The sequence below is a fragment of the Hypanus sabinus genome, chromosome 19 (assembly GCF_030144855.1).
Source record: "Hypanus sabinus isolate sHypSab1 chromosome 19, sHypSab1.hap1, whole genome shotgun sequence".
NCBI classification, from domain to species: Eukaryota; Metazoa; Chordata; class Chondrichthyes; order Myliobatiformes; family Dasyatidae; genus Hypanus; species Hypanus sabinus.
In genome coordinates this window covers 44,125,070-44,138,462 of record NC_082724.1, presented here as the reverse complement: position 1 = coordinate 44,138,462, position 13,393 = coordinate 44,125,070, and the positions used below count along the sequence as shown (strand labels likewise).

Here is a 13,393-nt window from a genome sequence, read left to right as displayed (position 1 = left end):
ATGCAGAATAACTCAATATAGTCGGCCCGCCTTATCCGCAGGTTCCGTATGCACGGATTCAACCAACCGCGGATCGGGAAAACCCGGAAGTTCTCTCTCCAGCACTCGTTGTTTGAGCATGTGCAGACTATATTTTCTTGTCATTATTCCCCAAACAATACAGTATAAAAACTATTTACATTGTATTATGTATTATAAGTAATCTAGAAATGATTTTAAAGTACAGGCAGTCCCCGGGTTATGAACAAATTCCGTTCATGAGTCCATCTTTAAGTCGGAACAGGTACACCTTCTATTATTTAACGTCAGTTAGTCAAACGCTTGTCTTAGAAAAGAGTATATATTTTACCTTTCTATGCATATAAAACACTGAAGAAATGTATGTATTCCAATAATTAAACCATCGTGTTGCTTAGTAATAATTGCAGCTTTCATTGGGGCAGGGCCTTTCACATGGTCCATTATTCTCACTTTATCCTTTAAAATTGTTCCAATCATTAATGCTTTTCCAATGATCGATGGCGTTTCACCTCTTTCCGATCACTTTATTATTTCCACTTTATTTTCAATCATGATCGTGATTATTGTCATGAACAGAAACACTGCGGATTCAGAGCTGCGCCAAGTCCTAAAGTCCACGGCACTGAGACAGGTTAAATAAGGCCCATGGTTCTACTGGGTCTTAAAGTCCACCCGCACTGAGACTGGTTAAATAAGGGACTCGAGCATCCATGATTTTTGGTATCCGCAAAGGGTCTTGGAACCAATCCCTCGCGGATAAGGAGTGCCGACTGTACCTGTAATACAAACTAATGGAATTGCAGTGAACCCATCCCTTTCTCCCAGTGATCTAAACTTTCCAGATATTCAAAGAATCGTGGTCGAGCACATTGTGAACAGTTATGACTTGATCACTCATGGCAAGCCACTTGTAAGGCTCCAAACCTTTTCTGGTAGATCCCTTGTCCACCTAATGAGGTGGATTATGAGACTTGGCGTGCCAGTGTTGAACTGTTCTTGCATGAGTCAAGTGTGTCTGATCTTCATAGAACACGGAAAATACGTGAAAGTATTCTTCCACCAGCTTCTAACATCATCAAGTCAATAAGCCCTGGAGCTTCACCTGCTATTTACATACAACTCCTAGATTCACTGCTTATGCCACAATGGAAGACAATGATGAACTACTCGCCAAATTTATGAAAATAGTACAGAACATGGGTGAAAAGAACTGCCTACCTACAATGGCTACAGGTAGCATTGACGCTGACTGTAAAGTGAGGCGGAGTTGCCGAAAGTGAGATGTACAAGCATCTCTTAAAGCAGTTTCTTAACACAGTCTCAGACCTGTAAAGATGATGATGTAGCACAGCTAACATCAGTTATTCTCACTTGACTAAACAAATCGCTGAGCTTCAGAGTCAAGTAGCTACTCTACAAGATATAAAACAGCTGAAGGTAAAACCAAGCTCTAAGACAGCAAGTGATATGCCACCAAAAAGAAAGGCTAACACAGAAGATAAACAAGGGTCCACAACCACTAACAAACAGCCAAGTGTAAAACCAAAACCTTGGTACTGCATTAAATGTGGTGAAGATTGGCACTTACGAGGGAATCTGCAGATGCTGGAAATTCAAACAACACACACAAAATGCTGGTGGAACACAGCAGGCCAGGCAGCATCTATAGGGAGAAGCACTGTCAACGTTTCAGGCCGAGACCCTTTGTCAGGACTAACTGAAAGGAGAGATATTAAGAGATTTGAAAGTAGTGGGGGAAGGGGGAAATGCAAAATGATAGGAGAAGGTGTCTACTGTCAAGATGAATCCACACTCAGGTTGGAGGAGCAACACCTTATATACCAGCTGGGTAGCCTCTAACCTGATGGCATGAACATTGACTTCTCTAACTTCTGTTAATGCCCCTCTTCCCCTTCTTACCCTATCCCTGACATATTTAGTTGTTTGTTTTTTTCTCTCTCTCTCTCTACCCATTACCCTGCCTGTTCTCCATCTCCCTCTGGTGCTCTCCCCTCCCCCTCTCTTTCTCCCAACCTCCCATCCCATGATCCTTTCCCTCCTCCAGCTCTGTATCACTTTCGACAATCACCTTTCCAGCTCTTAGCTTCATCCCACCCCCTCTGGTCTTCTCCTATCATTTCATATTTCCCCCTTCCCCCACTACTTTCAAATCTCTTGTTATCTCTCCCTTCAGTTAGTCCTGACGAAGGGTCTTGACCCGAAACGTCGACATTGTTTCTCCTTATAGATGCTGCCTGGCCTGCTGTGTTCCACCAGCATTTTGTGTGTGAAGATTGGCACTTAGCCAGCTTTTGCTGCCATGAACACAATTCAGCGTTAGTAGAAGAAGAAAGAAGACTTGAAAAGAGAGAGTGAGAGAGAGTCATGTCATGGTACTCCTAAGCATCATTTTAAACTAGAAGTGGTTCCTGTTGCAGAACAGATGGGGACTGATGTTGGCAAAGCATGTCCCAAGATCTTGCTAATTGAAACAAAGTCCCATAAAGCGTGAGAATGCATCTTGAAGTTTGCCGATCTCAGGTGATGCGGTTGAAGTTAGTGCCGACGTTGTGCAAGTTGTATATGAGAGTTGTCTTAGCCAACAAACAGAGCCTGCCGCAGATGTTGTCATTGCATATGTTCGATCTTTAGTGATGCATTCAAGTGCTATACCTGACAGTTACACACAAGGTCAGTGTGGGGAATTACCAGTCATTTCTCATCTCTCTAATGATGAGATAACAGACTCACAATTCACAGATCCTTGTATTAAGGAAGTCATCAAACAGATGGAAACTGGAGGAAAATCATCTCCTTTATTGAGAAATGCAATCCTCAGACTACTGTACCTTCTTAGAGAAAGCAATCGTCTAGAGCTAAAAGAAAGAATTCTCAACAGGAAAAGATTAATCGGAGATAAAAACAACATACCAGCTTGTTTTATCTAAAAAGTTTCAGTCTGAGTCTTCACGATGACTTTAGTCATACGGGTATTGACCATGTTCTGGATTTTGTCAGAAATCAATTCTATTGGCCGAAGATGGCTGCTGACGTGGAACACAAGATGAAAACATGCGGCGATGTGTAAGAAGAAAGACCTTGCCTGAGAAAGCTGCTCTGTGAGTGAATATTGTGACTACCCGACCCTTGCAGCTGGTCTGCAAGGACTTTCTTACATTAGAAACAGATCAAAGTAACACAAAAAATGTGTTCATAATAACTGATCATTTCAGTAAATGTGTTTTGGCTATTCCTACACCTAACAAAATAGCCAAGGTGGTTGCAAAGTGCCTTTTGGAGCATTTCATCTTGCATTATGGTTAATCCGAGCATCTACACTGCAATAGAGGGCCTGTCTTTGAATCCCACTTGATTAAAGAATTGCGTAAGAATTCACAAAGTCAGAACTACAGTATATTGTCACAGAGGAAACCCTGTCAAGAAGTTTAACAGAACCCTCTTACATTTATTGGAAACCCTGGGGATGAGAGGTAAAAGTTGCAGGTGGGATTTTGTGAAACTCCTGGTCCATGCTTATAATTGTACTAGGAACAAGATGACTGACTTTAGTCCATATGAACTGATGTTCGGACAACAACCCAGACTCCCACTTGATATAGTTTTCGGACTACCCTTGAAAGACAAATGTGGTACATCACATTCTCAGTATGTGCAAAATTTGAAATAGAAAGCTTCAAGATAGCTATGGGGAATTCACAGAAAATGGAAGACCAATACAAGACCAGATATGACAAACCTGTGTCAGAGGTGAAAGAAGGAGCTGACTGCTAGTAAGCGCCTACAAGGTAGAAACAAACTTGCCGATAAATGGGAAGAAATAGTCTATGTAGTGGTGAGCCAAACTGGTGATCTGCCTGTCTCCAAGGTATGTCCTGAGAACCAGTCTGGGCCCATGTGAACATTACATAAGGATCTATTACTCCCTTGTAGATTTCTTCCTTCTGAAGACAACGAACAACTTTATCCTGTCCCTGTTCACAAGTATATGTAACACTTACCCAACAGGCTGGTATATGTCTAGGGGAAAAAGAGATCCAGCCGCACACCAATCCCACCTCCCATACACGCAGGTGCTGTGAGAATCGAGTTTATGCCTCGCGCCCGCCCACAGTATCAAACCCACAACAAATACCGTTATGAAATACACTTTAAAGAGTTTACTAAAATTAAAAGAGTATTAGGCAATACAATATATATGCAAGGGAAAAAAACAAAAAGGTGCCAACTTATCAAAGTTCAGTCAGTTTAGTGCACATCGTTGGAGCTCAAACATCGAACCATTCGACCCCTCGTCGCTTGCCTCCGACCTCCACGTCTTCGCAACTAGGACCACGCCCGGTGGTCTTCCAAGCAGTGCAGCGCACACCCACCTTCCTCGACGTCTTCCTCCCACGCCTCCCCAAAAGCCCACGAAAAACCCCTCCTCCAAGTTCCCAGCCTCACAAGACAAAATAACATTCCCCATTGGTTAACAAATGAATACAATTACCATATCAACAAGTATAAAGCAAAACAACTGCGAGAGAAACACTTATCAAAGAAGCATTCCTACTCTTAACAAACCAAAAAAACCATTTTGAGTAACATACACAGGAGATTGTACATATACAACTTGCAGGAATACTAAGAATGAACATTTGGTTGAAGAGGAAGAACGTCCAATTGACTCTGAAGGGGGTGAGGATGAGGTTTACTACCTCAGAACAAGACCTTATATTGTAGATGAATCTTCTAAGAGTCGAGAAACTTGCGAACAGTTACACAGAAGAATTATGGGTTCCAACCCAAGCTCAAATCAACCATTTACAACCACTCCAGTTGCAGACCCAGTGCTGGAATCCCAAAGAAATGCAAGTTACTTACCTGATGTAGAGGAATCACCTGTAGAAAGTAACTTAGCTGTCAGTCCAGAAGAAAACCCTGTGGAAGAAACAACAAATGAGGAAATGAGTATCCTAACCTGATGGCAGTAGCCTGGAAAATTCATCAATCCCACATGAGTCTAAGATTCGACAAGAAAAAGAAACACGTGATGAAGTGTTGAACAGAAAGTACATGACAAATGAGAACTTTCACAAAGAAGAGCTCAACTCAGAAGGTCTTCTAGACACAGAGAAGAACTTAGAGCTCTAACATATCCTGAGCAAGGAAATCCAATAGTGACAATAGTTCAGTCCCTTTTCCAAGCTCTGCATTCAACAATTGTAATCTCTTCCAGATTTCATATATGTTGCACACCCTAAGCCCATTACAGTGTAACCTGCAGCTGTATGCATAAATTTAAAGAGGGAGCGTGTAACACAGGTTAGTTAAACGAAAAGATGTAATGTTAGAAAGCTCCACCTGTGGAGAGGTGAAGACAAGGTTCACTGATTTTTTTTTAAAAAGGAAGAGAATTTGGGAAAATAAAACTATGCAAGGATGAGGCATGGCTGATTTAAGCATGGGAAGTAAGAGAAATGCAGCAAACTATTAGAAACTAAGGGCATAAACTGTTAAAAGTGGAATTAGTAGTGAGTTTCTCTACCATACTTACCTGAAAATCCTTGGGATGAAACTCCTGGAGGAGAGGCGATAGTGATAAAAGATCTATTAAAGCTACGGCTATAACAAGCAGCAGCTATAATGAGACAATATCAGCAGAGACGAGTGTCCAAGATCTCTACCATGTAAATGGCAATTAGTTCTGTTAAATCATTGTCAGCTTTGCCACTGATATATTTGGAATAGAGGAGGGAAAGATCACCAGATCCCAATACACTATGAACCACGAGGCAGCCCAGATCCACCAACTGCGCCAAGAGCTCCAGTCCCTGGCATGGCAGCTCAGGGTAGCAACGGAGGAGGAGAAATCTCCACTGTCTGAGCTCCAGAATATCTACAGGAAGAAGCTAATGACCCTGCGCAGAGCAGGCCAGGGAGAGAAAGAGCCAGGAAGTGAACTGCCTTCATAGCCATTCAGTCTGGTTTTACAAAACAGCTCCTAAAGCAGAAAAGCAGCGGCCGCCTTGTGTGCTCTAAATAAGATGTAGACCATTTCCTTCTTAACATCCTGAGTAATGCTACAAGGGAGCAAGAGCTGGGCCTCCACAGAGCTCTTACAAGCCAACCACTACCCATAATGGAGTTCAATGCGAGGGAGCCCACCTGGAAGGAAGTCCAGGAGGCTGTGTCATCAGCCAGAGCCAGTTCTGTGCCAGGACCCAGCGGCGTACCCTACAAGGTGTACAAGCACTGCCTTGGAGCTTCTCAAGATTCTTTGGAAGATCCTGTGAGTGATCTGCATGGGAGACAGTGGCAGACCAGTGGAGGTACACAGAGGGGGTCTGCATCCCCGAGGAGGAAAATTCGTCGAACCCGGAGCAGTTCAGATCTATCTCGCTGCTTAGTGTGGAAGGGAAAATCTTCTTTAGTGTCTTGTCCAGCCGGATGACGGACTTTCTCCTCAAGAACGCTTACATCGACACCTCAGTGCAGAAGGGTGGAATTCCTGGAGTGCCTGGGTGCCTGGAACACATTGGAGTGGTCACCCAGCTGATCGGGGAGGTGCACTTGGGGAAGGGAGACCTGGTCGTGCTTTGGCTAGGTCTTGCCAATGCGTATGGGTCAATACCCCACAAACTGGTGGAGTTTACATTGGACCAACACCATGTTCCCAGAAAGATCAAGGACCTCATCATGAACTACTACAGGAACTTCAGACTGAGAGTCACTTCTGGAGCTATGACATCAGGCTGGCATAGGCTGGAGAAGGGGATTATAACTGGGTGCACAATCTCTGCTATTCTCTTTGCCCTTGCTACGAATATGATAGTCCAGGCAGCTGAGGCAGAGTGTAGAGGCCCTCTGACAAAGTCTGGTGTTCGGCAGCCCCCGTCAGGGTCTGGTCCGGTCCGGAATCCACGTTCTGGCTCTCGATCCGGTCCGAGTGCTCCGGACTCCGGGTCCTGCAGTTGTCCCTCCCGTCACCCGTGAACTAGTTAGGACCCTCCTGGCTCAAGGAGGCACACCTGTGACTCATTGAGCTGCAGGTGTTTATAAAGGGCCTTGGGACTGGGACCAGACGGGTGGTCGTTTTGTTCTGTTTCCTGTTTCTCTGCCGGCTCTGAACTCTTCTCTGCATTCTGTTATGCACTGGTCCCGCTTCTCCATTGGTTTGTTTTGTTCGCACAGTCGCGCTGTCTGCTGACCGTTCCGGATTTTCCTGCTATCATGGCTGTTGTGTTGGTCACCCTGGACCTAGGCCTATTCCCATCCCATGCCTCCATCGGGCAGGCCTGGCTGGTGTGCCGCTGCCCAACGGGGGTTCTGCCACGTCCTCCCCTTTCACCCGAACCCTGGGATTGTGCCCTGCACCCGCCTAGGGGTCCGCATTGTGCCCAGGCCTCCGGTGTTTCCGCCTGAGAGGCAACCCTACCCGAGATATACGTGGCCCACCCAGGGAGGGCTCTCCGCCAGCCTATCTAGCCACTTAGACCTGCCTGCCTGAACCCTGGGAGCCTGTCTACCTGAACTCGAACTCTGGGAGCCCGCAGGAGCCCGCTCTGCTCTGCCTACCTGAACCCTGGGGACCTGTCTGTCTGTCTACCCGAACTCGAACTCCGGGAGCTCGCTCCGCTCTGCCTGCCTGACACTCTATCTACCTGAACCCCAGCTCTACCCTTAAATGCCATGGCATCCCCATCCTGTCCTCCCCCTAGTACTTCAGTGTCTGCGTCCTGCGTTTGGGTCCATCCGGCCCTGCTCCTGACAGCCCCTGATCAGAGCCTTTATGGATGACCTCATTGTCACAACAACGTCAGTTCCTGGCAGCAGGTGGATCCTCCAAGGCCTGGAAAAGCCCATTGCATGGGCAAGGATGAGCTTCAAGCCAGCTATATCCAGGTCCATGCTGTTGAAGAAGGGCAAAGTGGTGGACAAGATTCGTTTTACCTTGGATGGCACCATAATTCCATCTATCACCGAGAAGCCAGTCAAGAGCTTGGGGAAGGTCTTCGACTGTAGCCTCAGAGATGCAGCTGCCATCCGATCAACTTCCAAAGAGCTAGAGAGCTGGCTCACCACGGTGGACGAGTCAGGCTTACCTGGAAGGTTCAAAGCCTGGATTTATCAGCATGGCATCCTACCCCGAATCCTATGGCCGCTTCTGGTATACGAGGTTCCTTTGACAACTGTGGAGTTGCTGGAGAGAAAGGTCAGTAAATACCTTTGAAGGTGGCTGGGCCCACCTCGTCGTCTGAGCGGCACAGCTCAGGAAGGTGCAATAAGCTGCGACTTCCCTTCAGCGGCCTAGGCGAGGAGCTCAGGGTTTCCCGCACAAGAGAAGTGCTGCAGTACAGGGATTCCAAGGACCCTGAAGTGGCAGCAGCTGGCATCCAGGTACGGATGGGCAGGAACTGGAAGGCACAGGAAGGGCTGGTGGTAGCAGAGTCCAGGCTGAGACACAGGGCTCTGGTGGGGACAGTGTCAACTGGGCGAGCGGGGCTGGGCTCCGTCTCACAACCTCGCTATGACAAGGCCAAAGGCGAGGACAGATGCCAACTAGTCCTGGAGGAAGTGAGGGCTGGCGGTGAAGAGGAGAGGAATAGCAGGATGGTGGGCATGCAGCAGCAGGTAGCATGGACAAGGTGGGTAGGTGCGCTGTAGCAGAAAATCTCCTGGTCTGACATCTGGCAGGCAGAACCCCCGCGCAATAAACTTATGATCCAGGCTGTCTATGATGTCTTGCCAAGCCGTACAAACCTCCATGTCTGGGGCAAGAGCGATACACCAGCATGTCCCCTCTGTCCAGGAAGAGGATCACTGGAGCTCATCCTCAGCAGCTGCCCTAAAGCCTGGGGGAAGGTTGCTACGCGTGGCGTCATGACCAGGTGCTGAAGGCAGTGGCGGAGAGCATTACGATGGCCATGACCACCAGAGTGGTCAGAGGAAGATCATCTCCTTTGTCAGAGCCAGAGCACAGCCCCCCCCCACCCCACGTCAGCCCAGACCAGCATCGTCATCGGGCCTGCTGAGCACCACAGCAGACTGGCTGCTTCAGGTTGACCTGGGGAGGCAGCTGAAGTTTCCCAACCAGATAGTAACGACATCACTGAGGCTGGATGTGGTCCCTTCTTCAGTGTCCTCAAAGCAGGTTGTCCTCATCCAGTTGACAGTTCCCTGGGAGGACCGCACGGAGGAGGCAAATGAGCGGAAGCAGGCCGAGTACCGGGAGCCGGTGGAGCAGTGCTGGGGGCAAGGCTGGAAGGCTGGCTGCGAGCCCATCGAAGTAGGGTGCAGGGGGTTTGCCGGCCGCTCACTCTGCAGAGTCTACACCCTACTTGGCATCAATGGGGCCGGCAAGAGGAAAGCGATCAGGACCATCACAGAGGCTGCAGAGAGAGCCTCCAGTCGGCTATGGATCAGGAGGGGTGATCTGTGGGCCAATGCTGCTGGGATACAAGCTGATCAGCCCCAGCTGGGTCACCCGGGCAAGGGTGTATGATGTTGAAAGACCCAAAATACCTGACGACCCCAGGTTACATCACTGATGATGCTTCCCAGCACATCTGCAGGGTGTATCTCAGAATCAGAGTTAAAACTTTTAGTGTTTCAAGTGTATATTTTATGTGTGAGCTATGTTCAGTAGTGTTGTAACTGAGAAATGTCTTGTAATGAAAATGTGATATTGAGTTATTTTGAACTAGAAAATAAAATATGTATAAAAAGTTACAGTTTGTAATCCTCTTGTTTACAGGTCAGGTTTTTCTTTGTATATGTTTGTGAATCAATTTTCCATGGATGATCAACTATTTGATCCAACGAACCAAGAAACAAGATGGTGAGCCACCCAAGATTGAAGAACCAGTGTGGGAATGAAATTTTAATGATGTAGAGGAATTAATACTGCTGAATGTATAAGTTTATTTCCATTCAAAGGATCTGAATTTGATGTTCTGCAAAAACTGATTTTTGCAAAGACTTTGATATATTACTGAATGAGATTTCATTTGTTTCAAAGTTATGATGTTGGAGATTTGTAGTGAAAGGAGTTATGCTGTATATACATTTTGAATTTGAATTGGTAGACATTCTGCCCTGAACTGAAACTGAAATCAACCATAATACTTAATAGGAATTCAATTAGTTTTCTAACTAGGGATAAATAAAAAGGAAAGCTTAGTGTGCAAACTTTTAAATAAGGATTAACACTAGCTCTACAGTGTTTAGAAAAATTGGAGCAGTAAAGGGTATTCGAATGGATCTCCCCGACACTAACGAAACAGGATTTGGTTTTTATTTCATATCTGAGATTTGGAACCTCAACAGAATGTTGAATTTCAAATAGTTCTTACTCATGTAAGTATTTGTGTACTTTTAAAAAATATATAAACAAAATTTACCTCCAGATGTGTACATTTTGTATTCACTGCCTCCTTTCAATAACTAGAGCCTCTGATGGTCTTCTAGCACCTAGTATATACTATGTAATTTGTTTTTCTCAAAGAGTGCAGTGACCAGTCACACGAGATAAGACAAGTGCTGCACAGTTGTTACATATAGCTTGGGAATTTAGACCAATTGCTTATAGTTTTATCAGTGAACATTGCACATTGTTTATACACTGTAGAAAAACCTTACTGTGCATTGTCAGGTGATATCAGATCATATTTCCCCGCACTTAAAAAAAACTTCTTAAATTTGCATGCTTACGAAGTTGTCCGCTCATAATAAATGCGTGATTTCAGAGTTCAAAGGTCAAAGTAAATTTATTATCAAAGTACATATGCATCACCATATACAACCCTGAGATTCATTTTCTTGCAGACATATTTCATGAACTCATACTAGAATAATAACCATGAAATCCATTAGTCTTTTGTTCAACCAGTGTGCAAAAGGCAACAAAAACAAACTGTGCAAATACACAAAGAAAGAAATACTAATAAATATATTAGCATAAATATTGAGAACATGAGATGAAGAGTCCTTGAAAGAGAGTCCATAGGTTGTGGGAACAGTTCAATGATGGGGTAAGTGAAGTTGAGTAGAGTTATCCCTTTTAGTTCAAGAACCTGATGGTTGAGGAGTAATAACCATTCCTAAACTTGGCACTGTGAGTCCTGAGGCTGACTGTACCTTTTTCCTCATGGCAGCAGCAAGAAGAAAACTCATCCTGAGTGGTGGGGGGTGTCCTTGATGATGTATGCTGCTTTCCCGTGACAATAAACAACTCCTTGGTCTTGCTGACATCCAGTGAGAGGTTATTGCTATAGCTCCACTCAGTCATCAACTTTGATTCAGCCTAAGACAATGGTGTTTTCAACAAATTGAATAAGGGACTGGAGATGTGCTCAGCCATGTGTAAAGTGAAAAGAGAAAGGGGCTAGGCACACAAGGTTGTGGTGCACCTGAAACGATGAAAATTGTGGTGCCGATATTGTTGCCAATCTGAACTGACTGGGATCTGCAAGTGAAGGAATCGAGGATCTAATTGCCCAAGGATGTACTGAGGCCAAGGTCTTGAAGTTATTTGATTAATTTTGAGGGAATGTTGGTATTGAATGCTGAGCTGTAGAGAAAATACAGAGCATCCTGATCTATGCACCTTTGACAATAGACATTAGGTGCAGAAGTAGACCATTCGGCCCCTCGAGTCTGCACCACCATTCTGAGATCATGGCTGATCATTCACTATCAATTCCCAGTCCCTGCCTTGTCCCCATATCCCTTGATTCCCCTATCCATCAGATATCTATCTAGCTCCTTCTTGAAAGCATCCAGAGAATTGGCCTCCACTGTCTTCCAAGGCAGTGCATTCCACACCTCCACAACTCTCTGGGAGAAGAAGCTCTTCCTCAACTCTGTTTTAAATAGCTGACCTCTTATTCTCAATCCATGCCCTCTGGTACTGGACTCTCCCAACATCTGGAACATATTTCCTGCCTCAATCCTATCAAATCCTTTAATTATCTTAAACGTTTCAATCAGATCCCCTCTCAATCTCCTCAATTCCAGCGTGTACAAGCCCAATCTCTCTGCGTAAGAGAGCCCTGCCATCCCAGGAATCAACCTAGTGAATCTACGCTGCACTTCCTCAATTGCCAGAATGTCCTTCCTTAAACCTGGAGACCAAAACTGTACACAATATTCCAGGTGTGGTCTCACCAAATGCAAATGCAAAAGGACATCCTTGCTCTTGTATTCAATTCCCCTTGTAACAAAGGCCAACATTCCATTTGCCCTCTTCACTGCCTGTTGCACTTGCTCATTCACCTTCATTGACTGGTGAACTAGGACTCCTAGGTCTCTTTGCATTTCTCCCTTACCTAACTCGACACCGTTCAGACAATACTCTGCCCTCTTGTTCCTGCTTCCAAAGTGGATAACTTCACATTTATTCACATTGAATGACATCTGCCAAGTATCTGCCCACTCCCCCAGCCTATCCAAGTCTCCCTGTATTCTCCTAACGTCCTCTTCGCATGTCACACTGCCACCCAGTTTAGTATCGTCAGCAAACTTGCTGATATAGTTTTCAATGCCCTCATCTAAATCATTGACTGTAAAGAGCTGTGGTCCCAATACCGAGCCCTGTGGCACCCCACTAGTCACCTCCAGCCAGTCCGAGAAACACCCATTCACTGCTATCCTTTGCTTTCTATCTGCCAACCAGTTTTCTGTCCATGTTGACACCCTGCCCCCAATGCCATGAGCTCTGATTTTACTCACCAATCTCCTATGTGGCACCTTATCGAAAGCCTTCTGAAAATCTAGATATACAACATCCACTGGCTTACCCTCGTCTAACATCCTTGTTACACCCTCAAAAAACTCCAACAGATTAGTCAAGCATGATTTGCCCTTGGTAAATCCATGCTGGCTCGGCCTAATCCTATTTCTGCCATCTAGATGTGCCACTATTTCGTCCTTAATAATGGACTCAAGCATCTTCCCCAAGACTGACGTTAGGCTAACAGGGCGATAGTTCTCTGTTTTCTCCTTCCCTCCCTTCTTGAAAAGTGGGATAACATTAGCCACTCTCCAATCTTCAGGTACTGATCCTGAATCTAAGGAACATTGGAAAATGATTACCAATGCATCCGCAATTTCCTGAGCCACCTCTTTTAGAACCCTCGGATGCAGACCATCTGGACCCGGGGATTTATTAGCCTTCAGTCCTACCAGTCTACTCATCACAGTTTCTTTCCTAATGTCAATCTGTCTCAATTCCTCTGATATCTTATGACCCTGGCCCATCCATACCCTGGCCCATCCATACATCTGGGAGATTGCTTGTGTCCTCCCTGGTGAAGACAGATCTAAAGTACGCATTAAATTCTGTTGCCATTTCCCTTGTAACGTTCTCCTT

At 45.5% G+C, this 13,393-nt stretch overlaps 1 pseudogene; it reads left to right on the top strand.

The window, feature by feature from the left end:
* The first annotated feature begins 5,738 nt into the window (after positions 1-5,738).
* Positions 5,739-9,526, top strand: LOC132378172 (uncharacterized; annotated as a pseudogene).
* Positions 9,527-13,393: the final 3,867 nt, after the last annotated feature.